Genomic DNA, 9,641 nt, shown 5'->3' on the forward strand with positions numbered 1-9,641 from the left:
CATCTGATTTACATCCTGGGGATTGGGGGTGTGGGAGGGAGGACTCTACGGAGTCCCTGATGTCACCCTTGGGTGGAGGGAACACCTGCGGGGCACAGGCACACAGTGGTGGGTTCCCAGAGGGAGAAGATACTCTACAAAGGGGTCTGATCTAGGAGGCTGGGAGATGCAGTACAGGTTGCCATATCTGGATTTCCTGCTATATCATAACATGGGCAACTCTCTCTCAAGAGGGGCTGGGAGACAGCATAAGACAGTGGAAAAGAGCATGGGCAGGGAGTCACACACATCCGGGGTCAAATCCCACCTCTATCATTTGACAAGTAATCTTGGGAAAATTGCAAAACTCTTTAAACCTTAGAACAGGGGAAGTAATAATAACTCGTCAGGGTGACTGTGAGAATTAAAAGTTATATATAAAATACTTAGTACTATATCTGGCACGTAGTATGTGCTCAACGTACTGTGTTACCATTGACCAAGGAGGTTTCCTTCTCTTTAATATGTAAATGTTCTCACAGAAGTGGTGGGACCTGGTGTGGGGATAAATCATATGGACCAGAGCAAGGGGTTGACATCCTTGGCTAAGGGTGTCCCCAGGGTACAAAAGTTGGCATTATCAAGTTGTCTTATGGTATGAATATTTTTGATAAGAAATAAAGTAACTTGGGCTTCCCTGGTGGTGCAGTGGTTAAGAGTCCGCCTGCCAATTCAGGGGACACGGGTTCGAGCCCTGGTCCGGGAAGATCCCACATGCCGCGGAGCAACTAAGCCCGTGTGTCACAACTACTGAGCCTGCGGTCTAGAGCCCGCGAGCCACAACTACTGAAGCCCGCACGCCTAGAGCCCATGCTCCGCAAAAAGAGAAGCCACCGCAATGAGAAGCCCGCGCACCGCAACGAAGAGTAGCCCCCCGCTCGCCGCAACTAGATAAAGCCCGCACGTAGCAATGAAGACCCATCGTGGCCAAAACTAAAAATAAATAAAATAAATAAATTTATATAAAAAAAAAAGTACCTGTGAGAATCCACACATGTGATCAGAAAGGTATCAGACTGATTAGAATTAAACAGAATTCAACATACACTTGTTGAGATCTGCTCATTTCAAGTCCATAGGACATCCACATGACTACCTCTACTCTTAGCTACTTTATGACAGATGTGTTCCTACAATCGTGTGAAACTCAACACTAACTTTATTTCTCTGCATTCGAGGAAGTTTTGTAAAGCAAATCATCCACACCTAATCCATCTTTTTCTGAAGGTCGAAACTTTCTCCCATCTTCAAGTGGGTACGTGGGTTCTGTATTCTTTCTTCTCACCTCTCACCCTAAGAGCTGGGCCACAACTTCTACTCTCTTTCACGTGCTCCACCCCAGCACTCAGGAAAAACATGTAGCATTAAGAAAATATTCAAGATTTGACAGAAGAATCATCGGCACCTTGGACACATTGTTTAGGGACCTTTAATTAGAAGGTAAGGGAGACTTAACTACCTGCTGCAAAAGCCACAGTACGGGGGGGCTCTGAGTGCCCTGTCTCCGGAAAGTCCCCTCCCCCCAGGGGGATTCCCGCAGAGGAATGTCCTCAGGGAAGAGCCTGCGTCAGGAATGCTGCTCGGGCCAGAAAGTGGCCTGCGTTCCCGCATGCCCACATTCAGGTCACGGGCGTCCCCGGCCAGGGTGACCTGTCTCCCTCTAATGGGGTTGCGCCTCAGGGACCCCCGAGTCCGGCTCCTCTCGTCTCAGCATCAAACTTTCTCCTAGAACAAAACCTCTTTCAAACCACATGGGGGCAGGAGGATAGAGGATGGCAAAGCCACCAGCTGCTGCCCGGAGACAGCCCTCCTCCCCCAGCCCGCTTCCCTCAGCCGCCACCCTCTTCCTCGCAGGGAAAGCGGCCCAGACAGCGCAGCCCCGCCCAGCCCCGCCCAGCCCGCGCCCAGCCCGCGCCCCAGCCCACCGCCCGCCCGCTGCAGCCCAGGGCTTTGCAAAGCCACTTCCCGGCGCTGCGACGCCCGGGGCGACGGGGCGAGCCCAGCCAAGTACCTTTAGGAAGAGGTCAGGACACCGGCGGCCAAGGAGACCCGCAGCATCGCCCGGACGCCGCCGCCGCCGCCGCCGCGGGAGGCTACTCCGCTGCGCCAAGAGCCGGAGCGGGAGGGGACCCGGCGCCGCCGCCGCCGCCGCTGCCGCCTGCGCCGCTCGAGCTCCCTGCGCCGCGCCGCGCTCACTGCGCCCTGGCTGAGCTGCCCGGCGACCGCCACTGTCAAGCGGAGCCCCGCCCCCTGTGCGCCGGGCGAGCCGCGGCCCCCGGGACGCGCCGCCTCCCGGATTGGCTGCGGAGTCGCTGGCTCCGCCCCCATCGCCGCGCCCCTCCCGCGCTGGGGGCGCGCGCGGCGGCCGGCTTTTTCCAGGGGCGCCGCGGAGGGTGGGGTCCCGGGCTGGGCGAGACTTCCTGCGTGTAGCGCGCGCGAAGACTCCGCTACTGGGCTCTGCAGTTTCTCCTTGGCCCGCGCAGAAATAGACGACCAAGAAGGACAGGAAAAGAGAAAACATTTTCTCTAGGGCCCTTCGCGGGGAAGGCAGGGGCTGCAGCAATTCTGGTGTGAAGTCTTAATTATATAAAGACATTTATTTATTAGGGAAGCCCAGAAAAGGCTACCTAGGGTAGAGTCTCGGAATTATAGACAGAGGGTTGTTTTGTTTTGTTTTTGCTTTTTTTTTTTTAACCTGAAGGTGCCCTCACACACCGTGCAAACTTCTTCATTTTATGTAGAAACTAAATCCAGTTCAACAACTTATCCAAGGTCACAGAGCAAGGAGATTGATTTTGTACTTCTGTATTAAATCGAAGCTGCTTCAGTTTTTATTTCTCAGTCATGCAGAAATGCGTTCTAATAACTGAGCTATGTACACAGTGTAACAAGAAATTAAGAATCCATAGAGACAGAAAGTAGACTAGCGGTTGCTAGGGGGCTGGGAAGGGGGGATGGGGAGTGACTGCTAATAGGTTGGGGTTTCTTTGGGGGTAATGTGACTGTTCCTCAATTTGTTAGTGGCGATGGATGCACAATTCTGAATATACTAAAAACCACTGCGCTGTACACTTTAAGTGAAATTGTGGTACAGGTTTCCCCTGCTACCCAAAGTAGAGTGTTCCTATGAAGCCTTTCGTAAGCCAAAACGGCATAAAGCACAGAAGCAATTACCTTGGGGCACGTCTTGCTAACGCACACACAAAATGAATGGAGATAAAGCACAGACGCTCACAGACACAGTTCAAAACTATGGCAGGTTGTTGCTGCGATGCTGAGTGTAGTTCCCGGAGGAGGACCTTGGCAGGGCCACTCTCCTTGCCCAGGCTGGCGCTGCCTCCATAACGGCTTGTTGCAAATCAAATGACAAACGCTATGTGTGCTTTTTGCCTTTTACATAAAAGCAAAAACCCTCTTTGGATTTCCTTCAGTTAGCGAAAATGGTTACTAATGTAGGTTTGTCGTAAAAGCGAAGTGGTATATGGCAAACTTTTGAAAAAACCGAGGCTACCTGTATGTGAATTACATCTCAGTAAAGCTGTTATAAAACCATATTGAGAGTTATAGTGCTTTAGGGAGACACACATAAGCACATAGTTGGAGTATGTCACAATTCTGTTCTTTGTGGGCAGAAATGGTTTATATGCATGCACCCATCCACTCATTCAATAAACCATGTATCTTTATCAGGTACTCTGACAGGGGTACAAAGATTGATAATACATGATCTCTGTCTTCAAAGAGGTGCCAGACTGTTAAGGGGACAGTCGTTATAATACAATAAGGTGTTACTCCAAGGAGGTAAGACAGTGCCAGGTTTAGGGTACTAAGACCGAAGGCAGGACCTTGGCACAGGCGTGGAGGGGCTGGTGTTGTGCTGTCTTTTAGCAATGTCTGATGTGGCCCTGTGTGGGAGGTGTGGCAGGAAGTGAAGCTGGACTGTTCCTCACAGGACAAACTATCGCCGTGGATTAGAGCTCAGTTCAAAAGGGGCAGCCTAATCAGGAAGTGAAAATTTGAATTCCTCTGGGTCTTTCTTATCCCTCCTGTAGTGTGTGATTTTGGTGGTCTTAATCTAAGCCCAGTTCCGTCGTCTCTGAGGGGCACAGTAGTATCATTAGCTGGCCTTTGTTTCTACCTTTTTAGTTCACGAAGGGCTTTCTTGCATTCTCTCCTGAAAGTGGAGAGGTGAGGGGATGCACTTAAGGCTGTATGGTTTCTAAGTGATGGAGCTGAGACAGAACTCATTTCCTGGCTCTGAGAAAGCTTTTTTTTTTTTTTGATTTTATGTATTTATTTATTTTTGGCTGCGTTGGTTCCTCGTTGCTGCGCGTGGTCTTTCTTTAGTTGCGGCGAGCAGGGGCTACTCTTCCTTGTGGTGCGCGGGCTTCTCATTGCGGTGGCTTCTCTTGTTGCAGAGCACGGACTCTAGGCGTGTGGGCTTCAGTAGTTGTGGCACGTGGGCTCAGTAGCTGTGGCTCGCGGGCTCTAGAACGCAGGCTCAGTAGTGTGGCGCACGGGCTTAGTTGCTACGTGGCATGTGGGATCTTCCCGGACCAGGGCTCGAACCCGTGTCCCCTGAATTGGCAGGTAGATTCTTAACCACTGCGCCACCAGGGAAGTCCCCAACAGCATTTTTCTTTTCCTCCACCTTTTCTCTCAACTCTCGTGGGATCATGAACACCTTTGAAAGCGGGTACTGTGCTTTGTTAATTTCCTTATTTCCCCTCCCCCCCACCTGCATCCCCCACCTATCCTTACCCTGTGCGCTTCCTCACCCCCTTCCCCATCCCCATCCGGGCACTGAGAGTGCCTGGGACCCAATAGGCCCTCAATGAATGTCTGTTAAATGTTCAGTATCATTTTACCATCAAAAAGGGTATCATCTTTTTGTTGTTGTTACTAATTGTTTATAGTGCTGACATACATTATGAAGCTTGGAAATTAATTGGCCCATATAGTGTGAACACTCTGGAGTTTTGGGACATAGTTGTAAGAACATTAGAGAATCACATCCCACACTTTAATAAGCTGTGAGTTGAACCCTAAATCTAAATGCCTGAAATTTAAAAGTTAGTCTCAATCTACGGAAGCACAATTTTAATATTTTAACAGTAAATAAGCTAAGTACTTGACAGCAGACTAATTTTAATACTTATTATAGAATTTTTTTTCGCTCTGAGGAGATAATTTCCTAGTAGTTTTAAAGATCTTCGAAATCTTTTCTAAATCTTCCTTGCTTCTTTTCTTTTTCTTTTTCAGGTCACCCTTTTAGTCTCATTTTTATCCTTCACAAGATTGTAATATCTAATTAACACCGCAGCATTACAATGCTCTTTTCCCTAAATTTCTGTGCAAAAATCTAGGGAATCCAGAAGAATGGGGGAGTGCTGATCTCCCTGGAGTCTTTAGGCAGGGGAGAACCAATGAGAAGGCTGGAGCTATTCCTCTTGCAGGATCAGATGTTGTCCCTCCCCGAGGAATTATGATGTACTGGAAGAAATGAGATAATGAAAATAAGCAAGCTACTTTGTGAATGTTATCAAATATCATCAGCCCCAGCCAGATCGATCCCTAAATAAGTATTCTTTACTGATCAAAGTAAAAGCAGATGAACATGACAGTTTTCCTAATATATTTGGGAAAAAAATGATTTGTGCGAAAGGACCAACTTAATTGGACCACACGTAACAGCGTGTGGGAAACAGTCCTCGGGAAGAGGAAAGTGGTGTCACTGGAGGGGTTCAGCCCCTGTCAGCCGTCCCCTGCCCCCAGCCGTGGCTCCACAGCCTTCTCAAGCAGGCTTCCTCCTTCCCAGGTCACTTGGCAGAGAGCTATTGGGACAGTGATCCGCTACTGCCCCTTGGGATATTTACGGGACCTGCTTCTATAGATGAAAAGACAATCAAAGGTAGAGAGGAAGAACCAGAACGTTCCCCTGCTGAGCCACCTGCCAGATCCTGGTGTTTCCAGCCAGCTAGCCTGGGGTCCCTTGCCGTTCTAGGAGAATCAACGTACCTTATGACAGAATTTCAGGAAAGGAAGGACACCAGCAGACAGTGACTGCAAACGTTGGTAGCCCCATGAAAAAGAACAATTTTGTTAGTAGTGTAAATGTGAAAATTGTGAATTTTTTTTTTTTTAAATCAAAACTAATGCTAAAATTGTATACTCTAAAAAGTTAACAGTGGGGACCCATTCCCTAGCTGAGAAAAGAACACATCATCCTGTCTGGGTGATCAGGGGAAAAGGCATCATGATGGAGATGGATTCTGAGCTGACAATGAAAGATGAGTGAGGAACAGGAGTCTGAGAATGAGGGGGAGGGAAGAGCAGGAGTAAACAGCACCTGGAAAGTCCCGGGGTGTGAATGTGTTTATGGTTTCAGAAGAAAGCAAGCTGACTTGATGTGGATGAAGGGTGGAGGGGATACATGTTTCTGTTCATCTACACTGATTATAAGTTCTCTGCCTTTGCATATTACAGGTCCCCCACCTCCACTTCCAGAAAAATAGCTTTGTATTTAAGAGAGAAAAGAAACAGGCTTGAAGTAACTTGGCTGTTTCCTAGAGAATGAGAAAATAAAAATTTTCATAGTATGTGAAAGTAAAGTCGAGCATGATATGCAATTATTCAGAGTAAACCACTTAAAAGGCTCTTCAGTACAATAAAGAAGAAGAGTTATCCCAAAGGAAGCTACTGTTTTGACATTTAACTGGGAAGACATCCAAAAATTTAGACTAGGGTTACAGCCCTTGCCTTTCTTTTGGAAGACTTCATAGTGATTATTCAGAGAAGCTGATGTTTGCAGTTCTAGTTACCTTCAAATGATAATAAAATAAAACAAAACCCAACAGATGCATGTGTTTAAAGGAGATTGACACTGAAATCATTTCTATCTTTTAAATAATTGACTTGACGCATTTTTTTGATGTAGCTAAACTTCTCTCAAAAATGAACTCAAATGATCCTTTTTTATTTCTTAACTCTCTCTTTTTGATTACTTTTAAAAACTACCATTGCCAGGTTGTCTTGACCACTTAACATGATAACAATTACTTTACTTCTTTTGAAGGATGTCATTCTAGTTATGAAATGAAACTAGAGGACCTCCAACATTGGTGGTGGGTGGAATAGATGCAGGGCTGTCCCAGGACTGGTTTGGAGTCAGGCAGATTTGAATGATCTAAGCTAGTTTTGCAGATTCCGTTCTCATTTCCAGCTAGCACTTTTGTGCTTTTATCAGGTTAAAAGACACGTGACTACTGGAAGAACCATGTATATATTACATTCTCTACAAGTAGCAACTGCAATGTTTTCAGCTTTAGGTTGGTTCCTGAGGCCTTGTGCTCTGCACCCACAGCCCTCAGCATGATTCAAAATTCAGATGGATGCTTGTGGACTAGGAAGCCTGCGGGGCTTATGTGGAGATTGGCCATCAGCAAGGGCCTGGAGAAGTGAAAATCTGGGCAGTTCCACCTCTACCCGCGTGCGGAGTGTGAAAAGCTCCAATAGCATCCGTCTCCCTTAACAGTTTATTGAAGTGAAATCAGGTTAAACTAAACTCACAGCCACCTTGAAGACAGAAGGGTAAACTGCAGCTTGAGGGATGTGCATGGACAAGGGGAGGGAGATTCGCACCTGAGCTGGGATGTGGAGGTTGGAAGATTGTACATACGTGCATCCAGGTTTTTTTCAGCACCATCTGCAGAGTTGTTCTCAGGCTCTCTCTTGCACACAGCCCATTCTCTGCCACTCCTTGGGCCAGGTACGGTTCGGTGGTGGCATCATCGGGTTTGCCTACAGATATCAAACCTTGTGAATTTCTTGTGAAATATTTATGTATTTCATTAATTTTTCCCCCAAGACTATATGTTTCTAACAGATGTACTTCTATAGTTATCTTTTCAAACCAGTACCTACCACGGTCTGAAGTAAGAGGCTCTAAGTATTTTATAGTTAAAGATTCCAATTTGAGTTCACTAACCACTGCTGACTAAAAACCACAATAAATTGCAAGTGTGTAATTTTCAGGCATGTGCTGAAAATTTACCCAAATTATAGAGTTTGAAGTGCCAAAGAATCAACAAAATATATAATTTTGATAAAGTTAGAAATGTTGAACAATTAATTATTATAAATAAAAATGAAATTCTTAATACCTCTCTTTACTCAGAAAAATAATCATTTTTAAATTCAACTAGAAAATAAAGATGAACTGTAATGAGTGTTGAATCAACTGTAACCCGATTTGTTATGAACCAGATTAATGTAGTATTAATTAGTTTGATTATAGTCTATTTATATATCAGAGCATGAATTTAAAAATCTTGAAGTAATATGTAATTACAGAGTAAATTTTTTTTCCATAAAAATGTGTCTTAATTTCCCTAAAATTAATCATGGAAAGAAAAATTGCAAACCTCATCTAAAGCAAAATATATTTATATCTATTTGCTCTTTCAATATTCAAAAATTCCTAGGGACTTTAAAACCCTAACAAAACTATTATATTTGTTATAAATGTTGTTGCTTTATTATTTAGTGATTGCTCTTCATTGATGTAATCCCTATAATACTGTTGTTACTTGTTTCTCCAAACATACCTTAGGAAAATGAACTAAGCATTATATAATCAGTGGATAATAATATTGAACTCTAAGCATTATATAATCAGTGGATAATAATATTGAACTCACAAATAATATAACTGCTCTTTTCCCTATATTTTAAAAGAAATATTAAGATAAAAGAAACTTATAGTTAATTTTTACTTTATTCATTTCTTTATCAGTGGTTGTGGTAGCTCTCTATGACTAAGACACAGAGTTTTAGCTGTAGAAAATCTATGTCTAAGCTGTTCAAGTTTAATATTCTTTCATCATTTAGTTCATCCCCCCAAGTTGGTTAAATATAAGTATTGGCCCTGCACAATCAAATCCTACAGACAGTATTGAAAATGTTGTTTTTATTTTTACAGAGTATGCCTTTGATTTTTCTAGAAAATGAGATGTGCATGCCTCTAGGATGAATAATGCCCAAGTATGCATTTAAAATACTTTTAGATATTGATTTTTAAATCATATTTCAGAAACCATTATAGTTGTGCTTACAAACACAATCTCAGACATCTCTATAGTATTCAGTAACAGCTGTTGGGTCAGAGAAATAATGTATTTCATTTTAAAAACAATTTAATGCCAGATGTATATGCCCATTATAAATTTGGATTTAAGATATTTGATTAATAGAAATATCAAAGGAAATAGTCCTACTTTACATTCTAAGAAGTTAAACTTCTTTTCTGGGTCAGTTATTAGGAGAGAAAGACCGAGTCAACAATCTGGTTTATTTTATACTATCCATTAGGTACACTGACACAGTTGAATTTTTCTCTCAAAGGTTCTTTTTTTTTAAATGTTGTTCCTTAATTGGAAAAAAATTACTCAGATCCTAAGGGAAAAAAATTACTAAAAATCATACAATTTGATGGTATAAATTAATAGCACTAATTGTGCAACAAAATATTATGCTAACCAAAATAAACAGTTATGTAATTGCCTTGAAACATAAACTGAATAAACTCTTCAATCCCCGCCCCC

General features: G+C 43.9%; 1 protein-coding gene across 2 annotated transcripts in view; it reads right to left on the bottom strand.

Moving 5' to 3' along the window:
* FRY (FRY microtubule binding protein) overlaps positions 1-8,669 on the bottom strand; it is a 434,377-nt gene extending 425,708 nt beyond the window's left edge. For both annotated transcript variants that reach the window (XM_082435479.1, XM_082435480.1), the window contains exon 1: positions 2,051-8,669. The gene's annotated coding sequence lies outside the window, so the exon portion shown is untranslated. The remainder of the gene's footprint in view (positions 1-2,050) is intronic.
* Between the last annotated feature and the right edge of the window lie 972 nt (positions 8,670-9,641).

The sequence above is a fragment of the Balaenoptera physalus genome, assembly GCF_965194825.1.
Source record: "Balaenoptera physalus genome assembly, chromosome: 18".
Classification (NCBI taxonomy): Eukaryota; Metazoa; Chordata; class Mammalia; order Artiodactyla; family Balaenopteridae; genus Balaenoptera; species Balaenoptera physalus.